Raw genomic sequence first — 10861 nt, 5'->3', positions numbered from 1 at the left:
ACCGGGAAAAATAATATAATAATAATAAAGATAATAATAAGAAGAATAAGAATAAGAATGATGATGATGATGATGATGATGATGATGATGATGATGATGATGATAAGAAGAAGAACAACTACAATGACGACGACGACGACGACAACAACAACAACAACAGCAACAACAACAATAACAATGACAAGAACAAGAAAATGACAATGACGATGATAATAATGCTAACAGCTATACAAGACAGAGCACATCAACTTAAATCATCGTATTAATCCAGGAATTCTTTTGCAACCGATGTGCACGTGAACAGAAAGGAAGAACAAGCAGCAGCAGATCTATTGACCCTCAGACACTTGCTTGTAATAATCTGCACTTTCCAAAGTAAGAGACGTAGCATAGTTAAGGCGAAGGTTATAAGATTATTGATCGTCTCCATGAAGCATAACAACACACAGTACGCACATTCTTACGTACCATATCGGACATTCATAAGTACTACATCTTACAAGCTGCAGCACGTGTCCTAATCCCCTATGGTCGTATTGAACGCGCGGGTCAAACAACATGAATTACAACCACAATACATGCAAGTTGTGTTCACGGTGGACACTTCAGCACGAGACATTCCTGCCTCCATTCTCACGCGCGTCCCTCTCCTTTCATTAATTTGACGTCAGCCTGAGGTAAGACTGAATATACTCGCACACTCAAGGTTCCCAGCAGAGATAAGGCAGCACACACACTCAAGGCGTCCCAGCCAAGGTCTAAGTCGCAGGATATGATGCGTAACATTTCTTAGCATATTTCTACCCCCTGGCAAACATTCATGAACCTCAATTGCAAAAAAAATTATGAATAGTGAAAAAAGAGTTATGGCGATGCAACTCAAATTACTTTACATGCTTTGTGACTTTATAACAATTAAAATTTAAGAGAAGCTCGCCACTCCACCACCAACACAAGGTTCATAGCTGGTCCTTAGTGATGCTCAGATGTAAGTCTGTGTCAACGTTCTCAAACCTAACCTAACTCTCTGGAGAAGCTTTATTGGTCCCTTTGACATGGGGTATTAAAGGGTAGCACAAAGAGAGAGAGAGAGAGAGAGAGAGAGAGAGAGAGAGAGAGAGAGAGAGAGAGAGAGAGAGAGAGAGAGAGAGAGAGAGGGAGAGAGGAAGGGGCAATTTGGAGGCTGAGCTTAAGTGGGGGTAGATAGTTCTCTATAGGGTAACCTTTCCTTCTGGTGCCTCGATCATCTCCCGGCCGACTCTCCCTTTTCTGTCGCTTTTTCCGCCCCCTCCTCTACATCCCCGTTAATTCCCTTTTGTCCCAGGCTGTCTTCACGCAGGATGCTCATGGCCTTCTTCCTTTAGCGGCGGTGTTCAGTGTTCACTGTGGCCACGTGCGTCAGTAGTAAGCAGGAACTACATACGTGAAGCAGTAAACCTTGACTTGAACAGCCATCACCCGCCATGATGTTGGCGGGAGTGGCGGGGGGGCGCCTTTCCCACACTCGCCCCGCACCCGCCTCGCTGCCAATCAGAGCCTGGGCTTTGTCTTTCCCAGCCGTTGGCGGCACTGCACGCCTGTCAGGGAGGAGCCTCGGCCAGTCTGGCCTATCGCGTGGCGGCGGGCTTCCCTGCTCACGCTGTCATCCAATGAAGGAGCGAAGAGAGGCAGCTGAAGGAGGACGAGGAGGAGGAGGAGGAGGAAGAGGGTGGCGGTGATGCGTTGCTACAAGCTCATGTTGTTTCCGACAATAAATTTGGTATCCCGTGTGTCAGAATTCACACAGGCCTGAATTATTGCTTCATAAGTTCTGAAGGGGCGCGGAACTCGTGAAATATGGTGATCAAAAACTGCAACACATCACAGCTGACGCACGCACGCGGAACAGTTATTGAGTGCGGCGGAAAGAGGGAAGCAGAGTTGTGAGGCCTCGGAACAAAACGCAATACGAGTACAAGCATGGACAAAAGTCGAGTAACATTCTGTATTCGCTTTCACTGCATCGAACATTTTGATATTTTTCTCTGTCTTTAAGTCCTCTGACCCGCCGACACTGTCTGTTCTCTGTTCCGTAAGGAGGCTGTCAGCAGATCAGACTTCAAATTGAGAAAAAAGTTAAACACAATGGAAATGAGTGCAAAATGCTACACTTTTGACCACGCCTGTACTTGGTAGAGGGTCTGTGTCAAGGCATGTACAGCTATTGATACACTACATTAAAAGATTATTCACTAGGCAAGGTTGTGAGTCCTCTGAGCAAAGATTACGCACCGGGCAAGGTTGTGAGTCCTCTGAACAAAGATTACGCACCGGGCAAGGTTGTGAGTCCTCTGAACAAAGATTACGTACGCACCGGGCAAGGTTGTGAGTCCTCTGAACAAAGATTAAGCACCGGACAAGGTTGTGAGTCCTCTGAACAAAGATTAAGCACCGGACAAGGTTGAGAGTCCCCTGAACAAAGATTAAGCACCGGACAAGGTTGTGAGTCCCCTGAACAAAGATTATGCACCGGGCAAGGTTGTGAGTCCTCTGAACAAAGATTAAGCACCGGACAAGGTTGAGAGTCCCCCTGAACAAAGATTAAGCACCGGACAAGGTTGTGAGTCCCCCTGAACAAAGATTATGCACCGGGCAAGGTTGTGAGTTCTCTGAACAAGGCGCCAAAAGTGTACAGTGGTTAATGTGAGTGCGAGAGCTGTTGGTTAGAGAGATTTATGGGTAGGAATGCGAGATGGATATAGACAAACATGTTTTATACAGAGACAGTCACTGATAAGTCTACAGGCAGGCTTCGTGCAGTTTCCTATATGGTCTTATGCAGTAGAATGAATACTGGTGGTTGGTGAGGTCTGGTTGTGTGTTGAGGCATTTGGCCAGACTGAAGCCATCAAGTATTTGGGGGGAACTGATTGGGAAGGGACGGAAATGTTCGAGGGAAGGTGAAAGGGTAGCAGAGAGAAGAAAAACAGAAGGGAAAGGCAGTTACTGTTTTACGGCATCATGCAAAGCTAAAAACATTGTGTGCGGGAAGACATTTGAAGAGATATATAGTTTTACAGTAACATTTGTATATTTGCTGTGTTTGAAAAACTCCAGTTTGATGGTAAAAGGAACAGCGTGTTCAGTTCACACCTATCACTCGGTTCCAAGAGATCACGGGTTCGAATCCCAGGCAGAGAGGAGATAGATTATGTTTACCTGCTGTCACGCCGCAGTCTGTGTTCACCTGGGAAGAAACTCGTCATGCAAACCAGGGAAGCCGCAAATATATGCTACAGTCTCTCTTTCTGTTACCTCTAATATATATATACTGTTCTATACACTTATTTTTTTTTTTATCTCATTTAACTTGACTATTTTCCTTGATATCGTTTCTTGTATTCCCTTTACTGTTACATTTAATTTACCTATTATTATTATTATTATTATTATTATTATTATTATTATTATTATTATTATTATCATTATTATTATTATTACTATATTTGTTGACGTCCGGGTCTCCTGCTCTATCAGGGGCAAGACGGTGCCTGCTAAAGAAGGATTCTGGTTTTCGCACAAACATATTATAATAATAACAAAAACAACATCTTCCACAACAGCGTGTTATAAGTAGTGAAGATCCCTGACTTAGTGTTCCTTGCATATGCGCCTCTGTTCCCTCACGGCTTTCCTGCCATTACGCACCCCCCCCTCCCTCCCTGTACTATTAATCATCCCGTGTTGGTATTACATAGATAACGCTTCGCCGAATTTGCTAACTGTATAGATATAACCCTGCTTAAGACTCCCGCCACGTCGCCATGCTGACTCCCTCCCTCGTACGTGGCTCCCATCGCGTGATGCTCCGCGTCTTATGATCTACTTATCTATTTTTATAAAGTGTGATAATGTGTACACAGGTTTTCACGAGACACTGTTGTTTTCGAGTGATTCTTGGACCTGACCTAACCTAATCTAACCTACCCCTAACCAAACTAAACTAAAGAAAACAAACAAAAAAAAAAAAAAAAACAATCTAGCCTAATCTAACCTAGTCTCACTCAACTTGACCTAACCTAACCAAACCTAACCCAAACGAAACCTAACCTAACCTAACCTAACCTAACCTAACCTGAGAGAACTTAATGTACCCCAACCCTACCTAAGCCAAGCCACGTCAAACTGAACCACACACACACACACACACACACACACACACACACACACACACACTGTTCATTAGCGTAAGGAGTAGGCCCATACATAAATAATAAGGCCAGAACTATACGGTATGACATATGAGAGAGAGAGAGAGAGAGAGAGAGAGAGAGAGAGAGAGAGAGAGAGAGAGAGAGAGAGAGAGAGAGAGAGAGAGAGAGAGAGAGAGAAAGAGAGACCCGAACCAGCACTGTTTATCCTCGCGGCTTTAATCTGCTGCGGAAAGGAACGAACTATTGTGGTGATGAATGTAATTAGTGTGTCGGAAGCAGAGACAAAACGAATAGGGAACATCGAGCGCTGGGTCTCTGGTCTCACTCTGGCGACTAAGGACACTCACGATCGTCTTCGGCGTGAAAATAGTCAACTTGGCCTCGTACTCAGAAAGTCTTCGCTCACTTACCACGACTAAAAGGCCACAGAGATGCTTAGCCGGCTTCTCAAGACTGTTTCTCCTGTTATTAATGTAGGCACCATGTCAATCTGTCACTAAAAGCGTAAAAATAGCCTTAAAAATCCTTGTAGCTTCAACTAGAGGCTCTTGTAAGTAGTGGAAGTGCTTTGAAATAAGTTCTCTTGGTCACTCAGAAGGCAGCGTGACACTATAATGACAACAACCATGCAGAAGATTGAAAGGACATTATAGTGGAAATTACCAGTTTCAAAATAAATATATAAAGAGAACTATACATAAATTCTAGTTAATAGGGGGAAAGAGAAGGAAAGATAAGGGTGTGTTTTGAAGGGCAATGCATGTAGTGACATTCTGGCACCATTTGATTACATTGACTGTAGATCGACACAGACTGAGAATTTCACCTGCAAAATTAGATCAGATTGGCCACAAATTCACAGCTTGATTGACGCAAACATTGGGTGGGGTGTTTGTCACCTCCACGATTACATTAAATCAGACTGACAACTTGATCACTAATCATTGGATTAGACTGACTGCAGATTGATAAGCATTTCTGATCAAAATATATAAAGCTTACCTTGCATCATTATGAAAACTAAACAAAGCACACAAATACAAAAGAGCGTGACAGATTAACCTTTACTTAGTACATTCTCTTTATCAAGGCAACACAAAATGAAGACTAATGAATTCTAGTATGACGAAAACACAATACACTATCAATTCATTAAGTTAAGAGAGTTAGTCAGGTAAATATGAGAGAGAGATAGAGAGAGAGAAAGATAGGTGATGTGCGGGAATGAGAGGTGATATGTGAGGCAGACCACAGCGCAAGGGAAGGAAGGAAGGAGGGAAGTAAGAGAAGTGAAGGTCGCGTTATTGACGGCTCGTGCATAGCTGGGTCTCGTCTCACTTTATAATGGACGGGAATAATTTCTAACGTAAGATTGAAGCCCACCTTGAACTGAGTTATAATACAGAGGCGACGCGGCCATACAGAGACTTAGACTGCGTGCCCAGCCTCGGCACGTCTTGCTAGGAGAGGATTGAGCTCTTTGTGTGTGTGTGTGTGTGTGTGTGTGTGTGTGTGTGTGTGTGTGTGTGTGTGTGTGTGTGTGTGTGTGTGTGTGTGACTTATCGTCGGGGATATTAAGATAAAGATAAGATCAATGTTAAGAAAGATTGTGTTGCTAGGAGTGTTGTAGTGTTTTGTCAGGCGAAGGTTTGTTGTTGGAAAGTTGCCAAAATTGTACGTAATTAATGTATGGGCTTGTTAAGAAAAAAAAATGTAAATTTGTTGTGTTGCAAAGAATAAATGAATGTTAAAAGAGTGTGTTGTAAGGAGTGTCGGAAAGTTTTGTTGGAGGGTTGCAAAAATTGTAAGCTGTGCATGGATTTGTTGAGAGAAAAGTGTTATATTTAGAATGTTGCAGAAGTGAGATCAATGTTAAGAATGTGTGTTGCAGGCAATGTTGTGTGTTTTCAGGAAGGAGACTAGTGCTGAAATACTCCCAAAATTGTAAGTTATATATGAATTTGTTAAAAGTGTAATTTTTTTATTTATTTATTTATTTATTTATTTTTTTTTGTGTGTGTGTTGCAAAAGTAAGATCGCTATTACGATCATGTGTTGCAGACAGTGTTGGAATGTGTTTCATGAAAAGGCATAGTGTTGCAATGCCAAGTAATTTCTTAAGTGTAAAAAGCCATAAAGTTGCAGTGTTACAGTAAAGCCATTGTTAAAAGTGTGAGTTTGTGTTGCAGGCCAGGTCCTGTTGGAGTGTGTGGTTTTGCAGTGTTGCCAGGACTGGGATTAATGAGCAAGTGTGTTGTCTTGAGGTGGAGGGCAATACTGTGCCAAACTGGCGTAATTTGTGTTTATTAAAGGTGGAATACTGTGTGACCCGACGGCGCTCAATCCATTAATGTGGTGACAGGTAAAACAACATAGACGAGCTGAGAACAAATGTGACTGACAGACAATTAATGTACTGACTTACTGCCACTAAATGTAATGGACAGTATACATGAAACAACGAGTAACATTTACTGAAAAATAAACGGAAGGTAATCAAGGTACGCTAATTAATATGACGACTTTTTAACAGTAAACGTGACAGACAAACAGGTAAACCTAGAACAGTAATGTTTGCACAGAAAAATACACGGAAAATAAGCAAGACACGTTAAGTAACATGAAGTCTTTCTAACTGTAAATGTGATGGACAGATAAATACACTCGGGAATATTTCATCAGATTAATGTAAGTGAAAAATCAAAGTGAAGTGTAATAAACATAAAGTAAATATGTTGACTTGTAGAAGATGTATAAGAGAAAGACGATATCTATTAAGTAAGAGGCAAGGAGTAAAATAACGGTGAAATAATGTGTGATCGCAAAGTGCTACTGGGAGAGTGTAAGAGTGTTATCCTAAGGAGCTGAGTGTGTGTGGCGTGACTTGCACAGGACTAGTTTTATTACTCTAGGATTTCAGGAAAGAAAGATAAAAACAATGTGTTAACTTTTACAATCTGGTAGCGTCTTCTAACGAGAGCGGAAAAAAAGTTGTTTATAAAAGGAAATAAAAAAAATAAAATAAATAAACATTAAAACATGTTTGGAAAATTTTTTTTTAGGAAAGGAAGACAAAAAAAATGATGTGAAAAAAAACTTGTGATAATAAAAATTATCCTCACTGGCGAAAAAGAAGCAAAAAATTAGGAAAACTCCAGAAAAAAAAACTACACCTTATTACACAAAAAAAAATGACAAAAATAATAGTGATAATTGAAGGTAACAGAAATAAAACTCTTTATAGTGAAGTGAAAACATGATGCTTACAAAAAGAAATAAGAAGAGGCAGAAAAAAAAAGCAATGTAGCTGGAAAATTAAGTCTTTCTTAAGAAAGAAAAAAATCATTGCTAAAAAAAGTAATAGAGGAAAAGAGACATGACAAGAAAAATAAAAAAAAACATTACCCTGAAAATGTCTCATGTAAAAAGAAGAAAAAAAAAACCACCTTGGCGCTGGATGATGAGTGTTTCTTAGTGCGGAGGGGAGTGTTGGTGTGGGAGGGGAACGAAGGGTGTGTTGCGTGTTGCATGGCTGGGGAGGAAGTGAAGACGTGAGAAGGTGACTTGGCGTGACTTACAAAGGGTAATAACAATACAACACCTGTGGCACGTGTCGGATACATGTTTCCGCCTCCACTGTTATCTAGATACGGGGGCGTGTGTGTGTGTGTGTGTGTGTGTGTGTGTGTGTGTGTGTGTGTGTGTGTGTGTGTGTGTGTGTGTGTGTGTGTATGTGTGTGTGTGTGTGTGTGTGTGTGTGTGTGTGTGTGTGTGTGTGTGTGTGTGTGTGTGAGATAAGTGACTCGTTATTTCCATAGGGACATTTCTTTTCAACATTTACAGTTAAGTTTGCAAAAGACGGAAAGGAAAATTTTTAAAATCATTTACCAGAAATTGGAGAAAATAATCTGAGGTAGTGAGTTAGTGACACAAAGGAAGAAAAAGACAGACAAAAGAGACATACAGACACACAGACAGAAGGAAACTCATGAAAATAAAAATTAATAATGAGATAAGTTTTGTATTATTTATAAGATTATGGAGTCACTGTACCGTATGTGTGTGTGTGTGTGTGTGTGTGTGTGTGTGTGTGTGTGTGTGTGTGTGTGTGTGTGTGTGTGTGTGTGTATTTTATACACTTTATGTAATCTTAGGCTTACGGACAAAAAAAAAAAATACTGAGGAAAAGGTATTTACGTATGTTTATTTCCCGATAGGCTCGTCTCTTAAGAAACTTGTATTTCGAAACGCCTCGGCCCGATGGTGAGCTTTGTTTTAGAGGCGGCCAGACGACTGGTGGCGAGGACTGGAGGTCGCCCGCGGGTGTGTGGCGCTCGCAAGTGTGTGCCGCCCGCAGGTGTGTGACGCCCGCTCCTTGGTAATAAGTACGACATTCTTTACTTCACTTGTCGCGTGTTTCCTTCACGCCTCACCAGGACCAAGATATGTTCGCAGCCTTACTAACTCCTTGGTAATAACAGTATGAAACTTTTTACTTCATATGTCGCGCCTTTCCTTCACCAGAACTAAGAAGTGCACACAACTTATTAATTCTTCGCTGATGACAGAAGCCCCGGCAGGACCAAGATAACACGCAATCTTACTAACTACAAATTAACTGCATAACTTTCTTTTTCTCCGTAATGGCAACTAGACAAATGTTTGGATGGTGATGGTAGGTGGAAATAAGTATGTTTTAAACAGAAACCGTCACGTCTAGGCCTGATGGCTTCTTACAGCTTCCCATATTTTATTATCTTATTTACTGCAGTGAATCATGTAGACAAAAGGCGCGGGCGAGGGTGTGTGGCGGGGACGAGGGTGTGTGGCAGGCACGAGGGTGTGCGGTGTGTGGCGCCACTTTTTACCACCAAGAAAAGTTGGCAGTGTTTTATCACGGCTTTATTGCTTCACTTGGAGGCTTCATCACTCACCACAACCACTTGATCGCTGTTATCACTGTCGTTCACTGCATTACCATTACCGTCACCATTACGATTATCACCACCACCATCACCAGCACCACTACAACCACTATCACTACAGTATATAGAAACTTTCTATTTGGATCCTCATACTTAAATATAGTGATTGCGCACTGTGTGAGTATAGCCACACTGCACAGGGCCAACCAACCAGCTCATCACGCAACTAAACACACTAACCAATACAAGTGGCGTGCAGTTCATGCAAATCGCACACAGAGTGGTAGATTTTTTTTTTTTTTTTTTTTATGTAGGAAGGACACTGGCCAAGGGCAACAAAAATCTTATAAAAAAAAAAAAAATGCCCACTGAAATGCCAGTCCCATAAATAGAATAGAATGGACTCGCTATTCAGGTTGTAAGCGCTGAAATATTAGAGAGCTTTTCAAGAAGATAACACAAATTCTTGGATGGGGATGATAGGTGGAATTAACTAGTTATGTTTAATACAGGGAGTGCCACGTATGGGCCTGATGGCTTCTTGCAGCTTACATTATATTCTTCTGTTCACTGTTTGAGGGCCTGCCTGGTGAGTAAACCACTACAATACACCACAACCAATACCTCTCTCTCCACCACCACCAACACCACGACCACCACCCTCACAACACAATACAACACAACACCCTCGGCCTCTACCCAGCCAGAAGTAAACTAGAGCAGCCGTGACTCGGAATTTTTTTCCTCCGCTGCCTCGCTATGAACCACGGCTGCTATTTACCCTGCACCAACCTTCCTGGTGAGGCGTGTCCCTCCCCACGCCAGCCTGCTGCACGCCCATGCCTGCACAAACGAGAGGGCTCCAAGACACCTGCCGCCAGGTAGCAAACACTACTAGGAACATTTCTAAAGGGACGGGAAAGTCTCACTTTGAACCTCCTGTGCTGCCAGGTTTGTACAAAGTCTCAGAAACAGGACAGCAAGTTTGGTTTGTTCTTGTCCTGTCTGGAAATGTTGGTTTTAACCCAGCTCAGTAAACACTACACGCAGATGTCTGGTGAACTATATAATTTAAGTATAAAGGAATGTAACTTGCGAAAAAAAGAAAGTTACTAAATAATATTAAAAATACAAGAAATAAAAAAAAATTAAAAAATGAAATCAACACTTACGAGTATATGTTTGTCTTGCCACAGCTTACCAAATAAGTAATGATAACAGATAGAGAATAAAATAACTGGTAAGCACAGAGTCAAGAAAATAATTAGCGAGAACAGGTAGTGAAGAAAATAACAGGTGATAACAGGTAATGAAGAAAAAATAACTGAGAAAAAAAATAACATCACTATAAATATTGCACTTTACATCACACACACACACACACACACACACACACACACACATACACACACACACACACACACACACACACACACACACACGCACGCACGCACACAAGCAAACAAGCAAGCAAGCAAGTCGAAGTTCACCACTTTGATCATAATATATTGAAAAACGTGAGCTTTCTCTGGCAGTGAGTCGCTTTTTTTAAATGTAGCGGCGTTATCCTGCGCTTTGTTTGTCTCACTTCCACATAAATCCAAGTGAAAATGACGGAAATTAAAGCTTTCGATGCACCTCCTCTGCCAAATACAAAAATTAATTATTGACATTTAAATAATCCACGTGACATTTAAACGTCACCTGTAAATCAAAACTGCTCATGGGAAGCACTGCAGGATA

This window comes from Scylla paramamosain, unplaced genomic scaffold, assembly GCF_035594125.1.
Source record: "Scylla paramamosain isolate STU-SP2022 unplaced genomic scaffold, ASM3559412v1 Contig45, whole genome shotgun sequence".
Lineage (NCBI taxonomy): Eukaryota > Metazoa > Arthropoda > Malacostraca > Decapoda > Portunidae > Scylla > Scylla paramamosain.
The sequence above is the reverse complement of the archived record's forward strand: the minus strand, read 5'-3'. Positions refer to the sequence as shown.